Here is a 12,561-nt window from a genome sequence, read left to right on the forward strand (position 1 = left end):
AAGGCCAGCCTGGTCTACAAGAGCTAGTTCCAGGACAGGCTCCAAAACTAAAGAGAAACCCTGTCTTGAAAAGCCAAAAATAAATAAATAAATAAATCTTAAACAAATTTAATGAAGACTAAACTAAAATAAAAATAATTTAATTGTAATTTAAGAATTCAAGTTCATAATTCCACTCAGTAGCAGCTCATCACACTAGTAACTTGGGCATTCATTCGAAGCCCTTGTCACTTAGTACTTTATCCTCCCAACCCAGGCATAGGACAAACCATTGTCCTCTTGTTATGAGGTCCCCAAGGTTCGAGAGATGTTTCGTATCTGTCCAAGATCACACAGCCAGCACAGGGAATACCTAGGATCCTAACACCAGACCACACAGTTATATTCAAATTCCCCCCAAGTATTCCTGAACCCCTATTGTGTGCTGGGCATGGTGTAAGTATTGAGGTCAGGTTGTGTCCTGCCCTGAGTTCCTCCACATTGTGTAAAACAGGGGTTTGCCAGGCTAGACCTTGCCCTTGGAGACTTCATTTTCAGGAAGGAGGATGACACCGCACCTTGACGGACTTGTAAAACAATCTGTCCAACACCTCCATGAGGCACAGGCTGATAAACACCTTACTCCTAAAAGTTGAAGAGAGACACTGGGAGGCAGACAGCTCGAGAGAGGGTCTGCAGCTACACAATAAAGGGTAAACTTCCCAGATAGCTGGCCTCTTCCTCCCCCTTCTGACCCGAGACAGGAGTCTGGCAGCTTAAAGCAAAGGCCTTGTAGGCCTTTTTCTCCCCACAGCAGGCCCCTGCTGATGGACCGGTTCAAGGCAGATCAAGACGCGTCACACAACAGTTGTGGGCCAATCAAACAATGGTCCTATCTTTCTTCAAACCAACCAACCCTAAATTAGGGGGAAAAAATGTTTCAGGAATTAAACAAAACAAACAAAACAAAAAACCCAGTCCTCAAGAAGACTGGCATTTTTGCTTCCGAGTGCCTCTCTACTTAGCAGAGGGTCTTTTTCTCTGTGTCTGCAGCCTGTGTGTGTGCGTGTCCTCACCCCTATAAACTCTTTTCTTCAACCACTGATTCTGTCCGCTATGCTTGAGATTTTTCTGCCCCTGCTGTCTGCCAAGCTAGGGGCTTTTCCAGCTTATCAGAAAAGGTGCCTCCCTGTAAATTCATCCAAGTAAACTGGAACTGTAGAGCTCAGGGGCATTTTACAGTAATCAAATCACATCAGGAGCCAGGTGTGGTGGCACACTCCTCTAATCCCAGCACTCGGGAGGCAGAGGCACGCAGATCTCCGTGGCTCAAGGCCAGCCTAGTGTGTAAGAACGCTTCAGGTCAAACGTTTTTGACCTTGTCTCAAAAATCAAAACGAAAACGAACAAGGATAACCAGAACACATTTACCCACTGAGCCATCTACTGACCCAATACATCCCTTTGGCTGCACCGTGACCGGATAACAGTGGGTTCAGAATTCACTGAAAAGTCTGTCTAAAACGACCTCTCTTCTGCCTGTCATTCCAAGAGTCCTTGAAACCTAGAGGTCATTGCCAAGCTGATTCATTTATTTTTTAACGTCAAGGATAGAACCAGGGCCTTGGACATACAAGCAAGGGTTCATCACTGGGATACTGCCTCTCCAAGTCAGTGGCTAAACAGAACTTGTCGACACCTCTGAGGTAAGGGACACAGTGACAACGGGTACCTAAGTGACTTTACAGGCCGCCATTTGCCTATCTCAAACTGTTCAAAATCCTTTGCATGGGGCCTACACACGTGTCCAGAGGGCGACCTGTTGGTGTCAAACACAAAACTCCAACCCCAGATCTTGGTAGCACCAGCATTTCTGAACACATGCCCCCAGAGCCCCACGGCGTCTGATTACATGTGTGCAGGCCAGCAATCCCTTTGCTTCTCCTTTAGCCGCCTTCCCCATGCCTCAGACCACCCTGTTTTTTAACCCCGTCAATTCCGATACCTTCAGCCTCAGATCTGAGGAGAGCTTTGCCGCCGCTTGTTCTTCCTGAATAAACACTTTCTCTTCAGCAAAATGCCTCGTTTTAGCCATTGGCACACTCCGTGGTGAAAACCAGGCTTGGTTCGTTAACAAAGCAAAGGAACCAGTTATGAATTTAGTTGACTGGACTGAGACTCATCATTAGAAACACCTGGTCCATGCAGGCGGCGGCAGCTCACGCCTTTAATCCCAGTACTCGGGAAGAGGCAGAGGCAGGCAGGTCTCTAAGTTCCAGGCCTGCCTGGTCTACAGAGCAAGTTTCAGGCTAGCCGGGACTGCACAGAGCAAACCTGTCTCCAAAAACAAACAAACAAACAAAAGAACACCTGGTCCACCTCTTCCAGTTAAATCTGTGCAACTGGCAGGCACTTTTGACATCACAGAAAATAGTAGGAAGAAATTAACATAGTACACTTCAGGCATGCTTCCAGGGGCTCAAGGCAAACCGTCATCCAAAGGTTAGGAAGGTCTGTGCTCCTTACCTGGAGTTCAGGGCCCCAGCCCTCGGAGCCTGTGATGGTTGCTGGGGAGCGAGCTTGGGGTCCTGCAGAAGCATGTTGGAAGGTGTGGAGTTCTGCCCACCAGGCCGCAGTCTTCTCCAAATCTTTGTTGAAGTCTTTTTCCCACTTTTCTCTTTGCTTCTGGGCCCAGCTGCTCCAGCTCAACCAGACCAGGGCTGGCCCTACAAACATGGCACCCACAGCCAGGCTTGCCCTGACAGCGCTCTACCCACTTAGAACATGAAGCATGCTGGGGGTTTCTGATTGGCTCACCAATTCCACCAGGAGTGGCTCAGCTGTGAACAAGGAGGCCTTCAGGCTTTAGTACAGCTTTTTTTTTTTTGGAAAGGCTCTGAAGGCAACACCTGCTTCCACTTCCAGGGAATCACCTGGGTCACAAGCTGTTTATGAAGAACTTCTCTGCAGTCCGCTCTACATGGTCCTAAGCTTGGTTCTAGCTTCCAACTGGAAACTCAAAATGTCCAGGCTGTTTTTGTTTTTTCAAGACAGGGTTTCTCTGTAGCTTTGGAGCCTGTCCTGGAACTAGATCTTGTAGACCAGGCTGGCCTCGAACTCGGAGATCCACCAACCTGACTGCTGGGATTAAAGGCCCGCACCACCACCACCTGGCTTGTTTTTGCCGGGCGGTGGTGGCTCACGCCTTTAATCCCAGCACTTGGGAGGCAGAGGCAGGCGGATCTCTGTGAGTTCGAGACCAGCCTGGTCTACAAGAGCTAGTTCCAGGACAGGCTCCAAAACCACAGAGAAACCCTGTCTCGAAAAACCAAAAAAAAAAAAAAAAAAGATAGGATCTCTCACGCAGCTGAGGCTGACCAAACTCTCTGGGTAGCTAGGATTGGCCCTGAAAATCTTGATCCTCCAGATGGACTCCACCTCCTGAGGCCTGGCAAGTTATCCATAGCTGAGTTTGATTTTCAGCCTCCCCAATCCTGTCTCACCTTCTGCCTCCATGCCCAGCCGACAGCAACATCCTCCTCCTTGAGTTACTCGGGAGGAGAGTTCAAAGGCATTTCTGATATTTGTGTTTTTATGTTACTGTTAGTGTGTGCATAGCCACAGCACGCATGTGGAGTAGAGCACAGTTGTGAGGAGTTGATTCTTCCCCTGTGAGTCCTGGGGTAGATCCAGATCCCAACTCTCAGGAAGGCACTAACAGCACGGTTGGGTTCCTGGAACTCAGGTCAATGGGGAATGCTCCTCCCTGCTGAACCAGCTAACACCACCACCACCACCATCCCACGCCAAGGTGGACAGAGAAAGACTTGCTCCGAAGAGCAGCCTGGGAGAAGTCAATCCTTGGTGCAGGAGGATCTCTGTGAGTTCGAGGCCAGCATTGTCTACAAGAGCTAGTTCCAAAAAAAAAAAAAAAAAAAAAAAAGCCGGGCGGTGGTGGCGCACACGCCTGTAATCCCAGCACTTGGGAGGCAGAGACAGGCGGATCTCTGTGAGTTCGAGGCCAGCCTGGTCTACCAAGGGAGTTCCAGGACGGGCTCCAAAGCTACAGAGAAACCCTGTCTTGGGGGGGGGGGAGGAAGTCACATGGGGCCTCCTTGAGGAAAAGGCACCCAAGTATGTATGTATATATATATATATATATGTCCCACCAGCCAGCTCCCAAATAATGACATGGAGACTTCCTGTTAATTATGAAAGCTCAGCCTATAGCTTAGGCTTATTCCTAACTAACTCTTATAACTGAAACAACCCATTTATATTAGTCCACATTCTATCAGATGGCATTACCTCTATTCCATCTTGCACCTCCTGTTTCCTCTCCATGTCTCCTGGCTTCTCCTCCTCCTTGATTCCTTCTCCTTTTCCTTTTCTCTGCCCAGACATCCCACCTGTACCTCCTGCCTAGCTATTGGCCATTTAGCTCTTTATTACAATCACAGCAATACATTTTCACACACTGTAAAAATATCCCACATTTCCCCCTTTTTGTCTAAATACAAAGGTTTTAATTCTAACATAGTAAAACTATATACAATAAAGACAATTATCGTATAAGAATTATATTCACCATGTCCAGTCCATTTGTATTTGGCAAATTTGGAAAAATTACTCTATTATCTGTCTTATATTGATGAGTTCAAAGTTTTATATCTAAACTATTTTTTATCATAACTTGTATTACCATTCTGAAATTGTCTTTTTAGACCTCAAAATATTTTCTTGGATAAACAATTTAAGTTTTTATGTTTCTCAACCTTCTATACTTTACATTTCTTTTATGAGTTTCTTTTCTAAATTTGGTAACAGGGAAAACTGTAACTATAACTGTCTAATCTTCAACCCCATCAAAGACCCAAGAAGGATATCATATTGTTTGAATAAACAGGAAATGCAGAGCAAGCAACTTCCAAAGCTATAGAAATGACAGAAACAGCTGGTAGCCACACAATGCAACACTGGTGCATCCATCCTCAGCTACAGGCCTAGAATACCTGGCAGACTTTCTTGTGAAGCACGAATTCTGAAGGACTGCCCTACTGTGTCTTGGCAAAGTTTGTCAGTCACCTTCTCTTTTAAAAAAATATTTATTTACTTATTATGTATACACTATTCTGTCTGTGTGTATGCCTTCAGGCCAGAAGAGGGTACCAGACCCCATGACAGATGGTTGTGAGCCACCATGTGGTTGCTGGGAATTGAACTCAGGACCTTCGGAAGAGCAGGCAATGCTCTCAACCTCTGAGCCATCTCTCCAGCCTGTCAGTAACCTTCTTTTGTGTCCTGTTGGTTCAATTTGGACAGCATACTGTCAGCAGTTGCGGCAGGGGCAGTTTCTTGCCCAGTAGCTAACTTTGTCAAAATAAAATCAAACTCAAATGGAGGGTCTTCGATACCCATTATCCTTTTTTGAAGTTAATTGGTGCTTCCAGAAGCAGACAAATATCACTGTCATGAAAAGCTTTATGTTATTAAAACATTTTAAATATCATAGTCTATAGATCTTTGAAGTATTGGAAGACACTCTATATTTAAAATAAATTTGTTTGATCTTGAAAACATACCTACCATGACTATGAGTTTGATTGTTATAGATGACTAACTACCCATCTATCTTTCTAATTTATTATAAATAGCTTTACATTACATTTTAAAATGAGCTGCATAGATTCCATACCTTAAACAAGAGTATAAACATAATACAGTATAACAAAAATAACCTTAAATTTGTATCAATATACAAAACTCCATACTGATGTAAAATATTTGAAACTAGTAATTGTTCAAAAGTAGACTCAATAATCCACCCTTTTACCCCATCGTTTTTATGCTATATCCATCCTTTATCCTTTCAGAAAGAGATCCCTGAGTCTAATATCCTTTGTTCAGCTTCTTTCTGGATCATGACCAATAACAACTTGTACCCAACCCCCCTAAATAGTAACAAACATCCATAACCCACTAAATGACCAAAAAGCACCCACCCTACCTCTTGGGAATGTGGGCATTGTGTTCTCTAGATTACTTCCTGTTGTTTGGGGCCAATGACATCTTTAGGAGACCCTGAGAAAATTGGGATGATGGTCAAGTCCTTGGAGACCTAGCTGTTGTCCAGTCTCTGTGTGGTGGGAAAGTGCAGGGCTTCTCTGAAGTCTTGGCTGGAGAGTCTGTGAAACTGGGTCATCTCAGCTAGCAGCTTTGAAGTTGTTCTGAATATAGAATTTGAGGAAACTCAGACAGAGGCACTCTGAGAGGCTGGGTCACCTGGGCTACTTGTCTATACTGGTGTCTGGTCCTTTTTTTCTGAAAACATACAAACTTTTAAAGGTAACATACTTATCTGCAATAACACAGTATGGAATGTGCAGTGTGCACAAGTCAGCTAAAGATGATTTTTTTTGTTCTGTGTCTGAGCAGGTAAAAGGCATCTGTCAACTTTATAAGACCATTTGGACTACATAACCAAACTATAATATAAATCTCCATCCATATGAAAGGATGACATGCAACAATAAGTCGTGAGGAATCTGTAGCCAACAAGATTTATCAAGTCTCATCCAATCACAGAGCTGTTCCCATGTAGAGGGATCAAGTCCATATGCCACCTGACTTGTAGTCTTTCTTGGTTTCTTTTTTATGTCCATAGCCAAGATTTTTCACTTCTCTAATCAAATCTGATCTTCATTAATTTTGAAGAGAACCATAACTTTTTGTTTCCTGTGGAAACAAAAGCATAACCTTTCCCCCACTACAATGTATTTCTGACTTCCATTTTGAAGTTATGACATTTTAAAAATATATAGATTGGTTTAATTTACCAGTTTTCATAATCTAATGTCTCTCAGCAGCTATTGTTTTTTGTGCATTAGCTTTAATAATTTCAAAGTCAGCAAAGCACCACACAGAATCCAGACCCCCTGTGTATTTCCCATCTTTACATGGCTTATTCTTTTATACTGCTCTGCTCTCTCTTTAAAGACTTTATTATTTTTAAACTATTTATTTTTTCTATGACTGTCTATACCCATTTTTTTTAACCTTATCTGTTTAAAGGGTTTTCCAGTCTGGACTGCTTTACCGTGTGCCTGCAGCCTTCTCTGACCCAGGAGCCAAGCCTTAAATCTGCCCTGTGGCTCTGCACATGGTGCTGCCTGGTTCAAGCCTAAAGGCAACAGCTGGGCGCTGCGTCTCTGTATCACTGCCTATCTGAGAGATTGTGGGACTAGGAAGCCATGTCTGGCTCTGTATTTGCATTTTTGGAACTTTTTCAAACTCTCTTAGGTCCTATGTGGAAATATGGGTCCCCATGTTGGTTCCATACGGAGCAAGTCTTTCTCTGTCCTGCCAGTCAGTTCCCAAACAATGACATGAAGCCTTCTTATTATGAAAGCTCAGGCTAGAGCTTGGCTTGTTTCTAACTAATTCTTAGAACTTAAATTAGCCTGTTTTCCTTCGTCTACATTTTGCCTTGGATTTTTGGTTTTATTGTGTTTTTGTTTTGTTTTGTTTGTTTGTTTTTAACCTTTCATTTCGTACGTCCTCCTCCAAGTTGACTGGCTGGTGGCTGCCTGACTGCCTGGCCCCAGGCATCTCCCTTTTTCTCTCCCTCATTCTCTCTCTCCCCCAGCTTAGATTCTGCCTCCCACTTATTCTCTCTGCCTGCCACCTCCGCCTAGCCCTCTCCTGCCTAGCTAGGGACCATTCGGCTTGTTGTTAAGCCAATCATAGCGGTATATATTTAAACCGTGTACACATGTCCCACAGGAGCCTTTGTTTTTGAGACAGGGCCTCACACTGTAGCACAGGTTGGCCTCGAACCCCTTAACTGTCCTGCTGCTTCAGCCTTCTTCCTTCCGCTAGGATCGTAGGTGTGCGCCGCCGTGGCCACCTCTGCTGCCGTCTCTTCATATATACAGTGGCAAGGCATCTGTTGGCCTGTGCTTCGCCTCCAGTGTCCCTCTGTGAAGGATGGCAAGCTCTATACATTGGGGTCTTTGTCTACAGTGCGTGCTAAGGTCTCCCAGGTAGCCAGTCCCCAGCCTGGTGTGGAGCAAGGGCCCTGCGAAGGCTTGTGAAGCAAGGGCTCCCAATAGCAGTTGCGCAGGTTTGTGAGACAAGATGGGTAAGGGCTAGAGATTGTATAAGCATCTGACTATCTCATCCCACCAAAGCAAACTCTGGAGGCACTTGTGGGAAGGTGAGGGAGGGTTCCATCCATTCTAGAGTAGGCAAGACACTCAAGTCCAAGATCCCAGGGCTTCTCTTGGCTTCTTGGTCCCAGACCTGAAGCTCAGCTAGGAAAAGCGGAGCTCTAAGATGGCCTCCCCCCACCTCTGCCCCAGCCACATGCCCTGAACTAAAACACCGAAACTGGCAAGCTGTAGCCGTGGGCTCTAAAGCGAGGTGCCACTGGGAAACCTGCTCACCTGGGCCAGGATGGTGGCACTGCCCAAACAGGTGCAAATTCTCCATTCTTAAGCCAGACTCCCATGGCCTATCCCCCCTCCCTCTTTCCCGTTCCATCTAGTTACCACAGGAGGAAAGGAGATTAAAAATGTCTCCCATGAGGCTAGGTCAAGGCTGCCCCACCGGCTCAGCCACATTCATCTCCCCAAATGCTCAGCTATTGAGTTTCAAGAAACCTCCCAAGCTAGACTTTGAACAGAACAGAACGATGACCCATGGAAGGACTTCACATTCATTTATGATTCTGCTGTAGATATATATAAAAAATGTAGCTAGTGGTGGTCCCAGGTTCTCTGCATAGCTCCTAAAGCCTAGGAACTTCTAGACTGGTAGGAGTCGTTTGTGACTCAGAAAAACCAAAAAACTAAAGTAAATACTTTCTCCTGAGCATCAGGAGTTCAAGGCCAGCCTGGGCTAGGAAGGGAGATCCTGTCTGAATAAAGAAATGTGAAGCCACTCTCAGTCCATCTGAGCATATGCATCCATTGGTCTCAGGCACAGCGATTAGGTGGCCTCAGGATGGGGTTGGTCACCCGAAAGGAGTATGTTTAGGGGGTTGGGGCTTTTACCCCTTTAACCTCCTGGCAGCACGCAGTAGGAAAAAGAAAAGAGATTTGCTGAAACCTCCACGAGTCGGTGAGTGCAGCCATGTGTTGAGAGAGTTCTGTGCACCCTGGCTCCCCGGATTGCAGGGGTGGAGGCAATGCTCAGGGCCAGTCCAGCTCCCTCTCCTCCCTCAGCTCCTCTTTTAGAATAAGCCAGTCGCTGCACACTGGGAGCTTTCGGCAAGTCAGCCCACCCGAGGAGGGGATGTGGCATCCCTTGAATGTACAGCCTGCCAATCAGCTTAGCAGTTGGGGGCTCGCTACCAACATCAGAGGTGGATACAGGGTGGAAGGGATGCGGCCTTGTGTTTCCAGGTCCTTGGCCTCTTACTTAAAGAACTGAAAATAAGGGTTCACTCAGATTTATAAAAATAACAAGACAACTTTGGAGCAACAGATTCCAGAGGGATACACAGTCCAGAGTGACAGCAGGCCTCATGAGGGAGGGCACACAGGATCCTGGATTTCTGTCTGAGGCTTCCTTTTATGGGGTTCAAAAGGAGGAGGGCTTGGTTACTGAGGGCCGTAATTTAAATGGTCTCTCTTACACATCAGTAATGTTTCACAAGTAGAACCAGTGGTTCCCAAATGAGTCTGTGTGTGTCAAACACACACAGGAGACATTGCCCAATTTCCTGTCACCCTTGGGGAGGGGAGTCACAAGTGAATGTACATGTGACGTAAGTATCTATGAGATGATGGACTTTCCGTATGTTCAAACCCAGGGGCTCAGGCTGTCAGCAGTGACAGGACACACACGGTTCCACACCGCCATCCTCACAGAGACAGGACACACACGGTTCCACACCGCCATCCTCACAGAGACAGGACAGACACGGTTCTATACCGCCATCCTCACAGAGACAGGACAGACACGGTTCCACACCGCCATCCTCAGAGAGACAGGACAGACACGGTTCCACACCGCCATCCTCACAGAGACAGGACAGACACAGTTCTATACCGCCATCCTCACAGAGACAGGACAGACACGGTTCCACACCGCCATCCTCACAGAGACAGGACAGACACGGTTCCACACCGCCATCCTCACAGAGACAGGACAGACACGGTTCCACACCGCCATCCTCACAGAGACAGGACAGACACGGTTCTATACCGCCATCCTCACAGAGACGGGACAGACACGGTTCCACACCGCCATCCTCACAGAGACAGGACAGACACGGTTCCACACCGCCATCCTCACAGAGACAGGACAGACAGGGTTCCACACCGCCATCCTCACAGAGACAGGACAGACACGGTTCCACACCGCCATCCTCACAGAGACAGGACAGACACGGTTCCACACCGCCATCCTCACAGAGACAGGACAGACACGGTTCCACACCACCATCCTCACAGAGACGGGACAGACACTCTTCCACACCGTCATCCTCACAGAGACAGGACAGACACGGTTCCACACCGCCATCCTCACAGAGACAGGACAGACACTCTTCCACACCGTCATCCTCACAGAGACAGGACAGACACGGTTCCACACCGCCATCCTCACAGAGACGGGACAGACACGGTTCCACACCGCCATCCTCACAGAGACAGGACAGACACGGTTCCACACCGCCATCCTCACAGAGACAGGACAGACACGGTTCCACACCGCCATCCTCACAGAGACGGGACAGACACGGTTCCACACCGCCATCCTCACAGAGACAGGACAGACACGGTTCCACACCGCCATCCTCACAGAGACAGGACAGACACGGTTCCACACCGCCATCCTCACAGAGACAGGACAGACACGGTTCCACACCGCCATCCTCACAGAGACAGGACAGACACGGTTCCACACCGCCATCCTCACAGAGACAGGACAGACACGGTTCCACACCGCCATCCTCACAGAGACAGGACAGACACGGTTCCACACCGCCATCCTCACAGAGACAGGACAGACACGGTTCCACACCGCCATCCTCACAGAGACAGGACAGACACGGTTCCACACCACCATCCTCACAGAGACGGGACAGACACGGTTCCACACCGCCATCCTCACAGAGACAGGACAGACACTCTTCCACACCGTCATCCTCACAGAGACAGGACAGACACGGTTCCACACCGCCATCCTCACCAGCCTGGGGAACTTTTAAGGCCCTCATCAGCCTAACTTCAACACTGAAAATTTCAGGGATAACGAGTTTATTGAAGCAGAGTTGGATGATTTTATTGTTTTGTTTTTAAAGATTTATTATTAGACAGGTGTGGTGGCGCATACTTTTAATCCCAGCACTCAGGAGGCAGAGGCAGGATGATCTCTGTGAGTTCGAGGCCAGCCTGGTTTACAAGAGCTAGTTCCAGGACAGGCACCAAAGCTACAGAGAAACCCTGTCTCGAAAAGAGAGAGAGAGAGAGAGAGAGAGAGAGAGAGAGAGAGAGAGAGAGAGCAGAGTCAGAGTCAGACGCTAGCAGCCACTGGAGGAGTAAGATGCCAGAGCATTCCTGGTAAGCCACGGGGCATGTGGTGATACATAGATCATTAGAAATGGGTTAGTTTATATGTAGAGTTAGCCAGTACGAAGCCTGAGCCATCGGCCAAACAGTTTGTAATGAATATTAAGCCTCAGAGCGGTTATTCGGGAACTGGCAGACCTCCAGCTACAGTTTAATAAAAAGCATTTTAATGAAAAGCCTGCTTTAATGAATTTGGACATGATTTGGGTCAGTGGTCATCCTCCTCAAATCTGTGGGGTTAACAACCCCCGGCCCCAAGAGCACATATACTTTTAGGTTAAGTCTAAAAGAGCCCTCTACAAAACAACTTAAAATTTGCTCTGAGCAACTATGTCATCCATCGTCACCGTTAACTGAAAACCAGAAGCCCAAGCTTTACTTATAAGTCCTTATTTTCCTGTGTAATTCCTGAAAATGTCCATACATCTGAGGAGTCTGTTAAAACTTTAAGCTCCTTTTGCTCACATGAGAATGCTCTGGTAGTACCCTCGTTTAATCAAGGCTTTCTTTAGTATGAAGCTGGAAACGGGGGCCTGGTTTACTTGAGGGAAAGACCACACAGAGAGCTAAAGCACAGGACCAGCCTTCAAGATGTCTGGGCATGAAGGGTGGGGGGCTGGGTGAGTGTATGGGCAAGAGAGACAGTCGGGATGGGGGGACCCATCTCCGCCTAGGGCAGGTATCAGACGCTGGTAAGTCACTGTTAAGATCAGGATTAGCATACTAAGTTCCTTAAGTTCCAACTGTAAGCATCAAAACATTTGGGAGTTGGGGCAATCTGATTTCATAACTGTATGCTTCAGAATCCAGCCATTACTCTCTTGCTAGCATTGGCTCCTTAGGCTCTCTGAAAAAACTACTCAGGCCCAGCTGATTGCCCCTCTCCTGAAGGCGCAGCTGCAGCCAGGACAAATAAGATACAGACATTTTGCTATTGGAGACTTAGAAAACTCTAGATGGTCCTATGAGCATCTTTATCCAGCCCAGAGGAACAATACAGTGATTA

The sequence above is a fragment of the Microtus pennsylvanicus genome, chromosome 6, assembly GCF_037038515.1.
Source record: "Microtus pennsylvanicus isolate mMicPen1 chromosome 6, mMicPen1.hap1, whole genome shotgun sequence".
NCBI lineage: Eukaryota > Metazoa > Chordata > Mammalia > Rodentia > Cricetidae > Microtus > Microtus pennsylvanicus.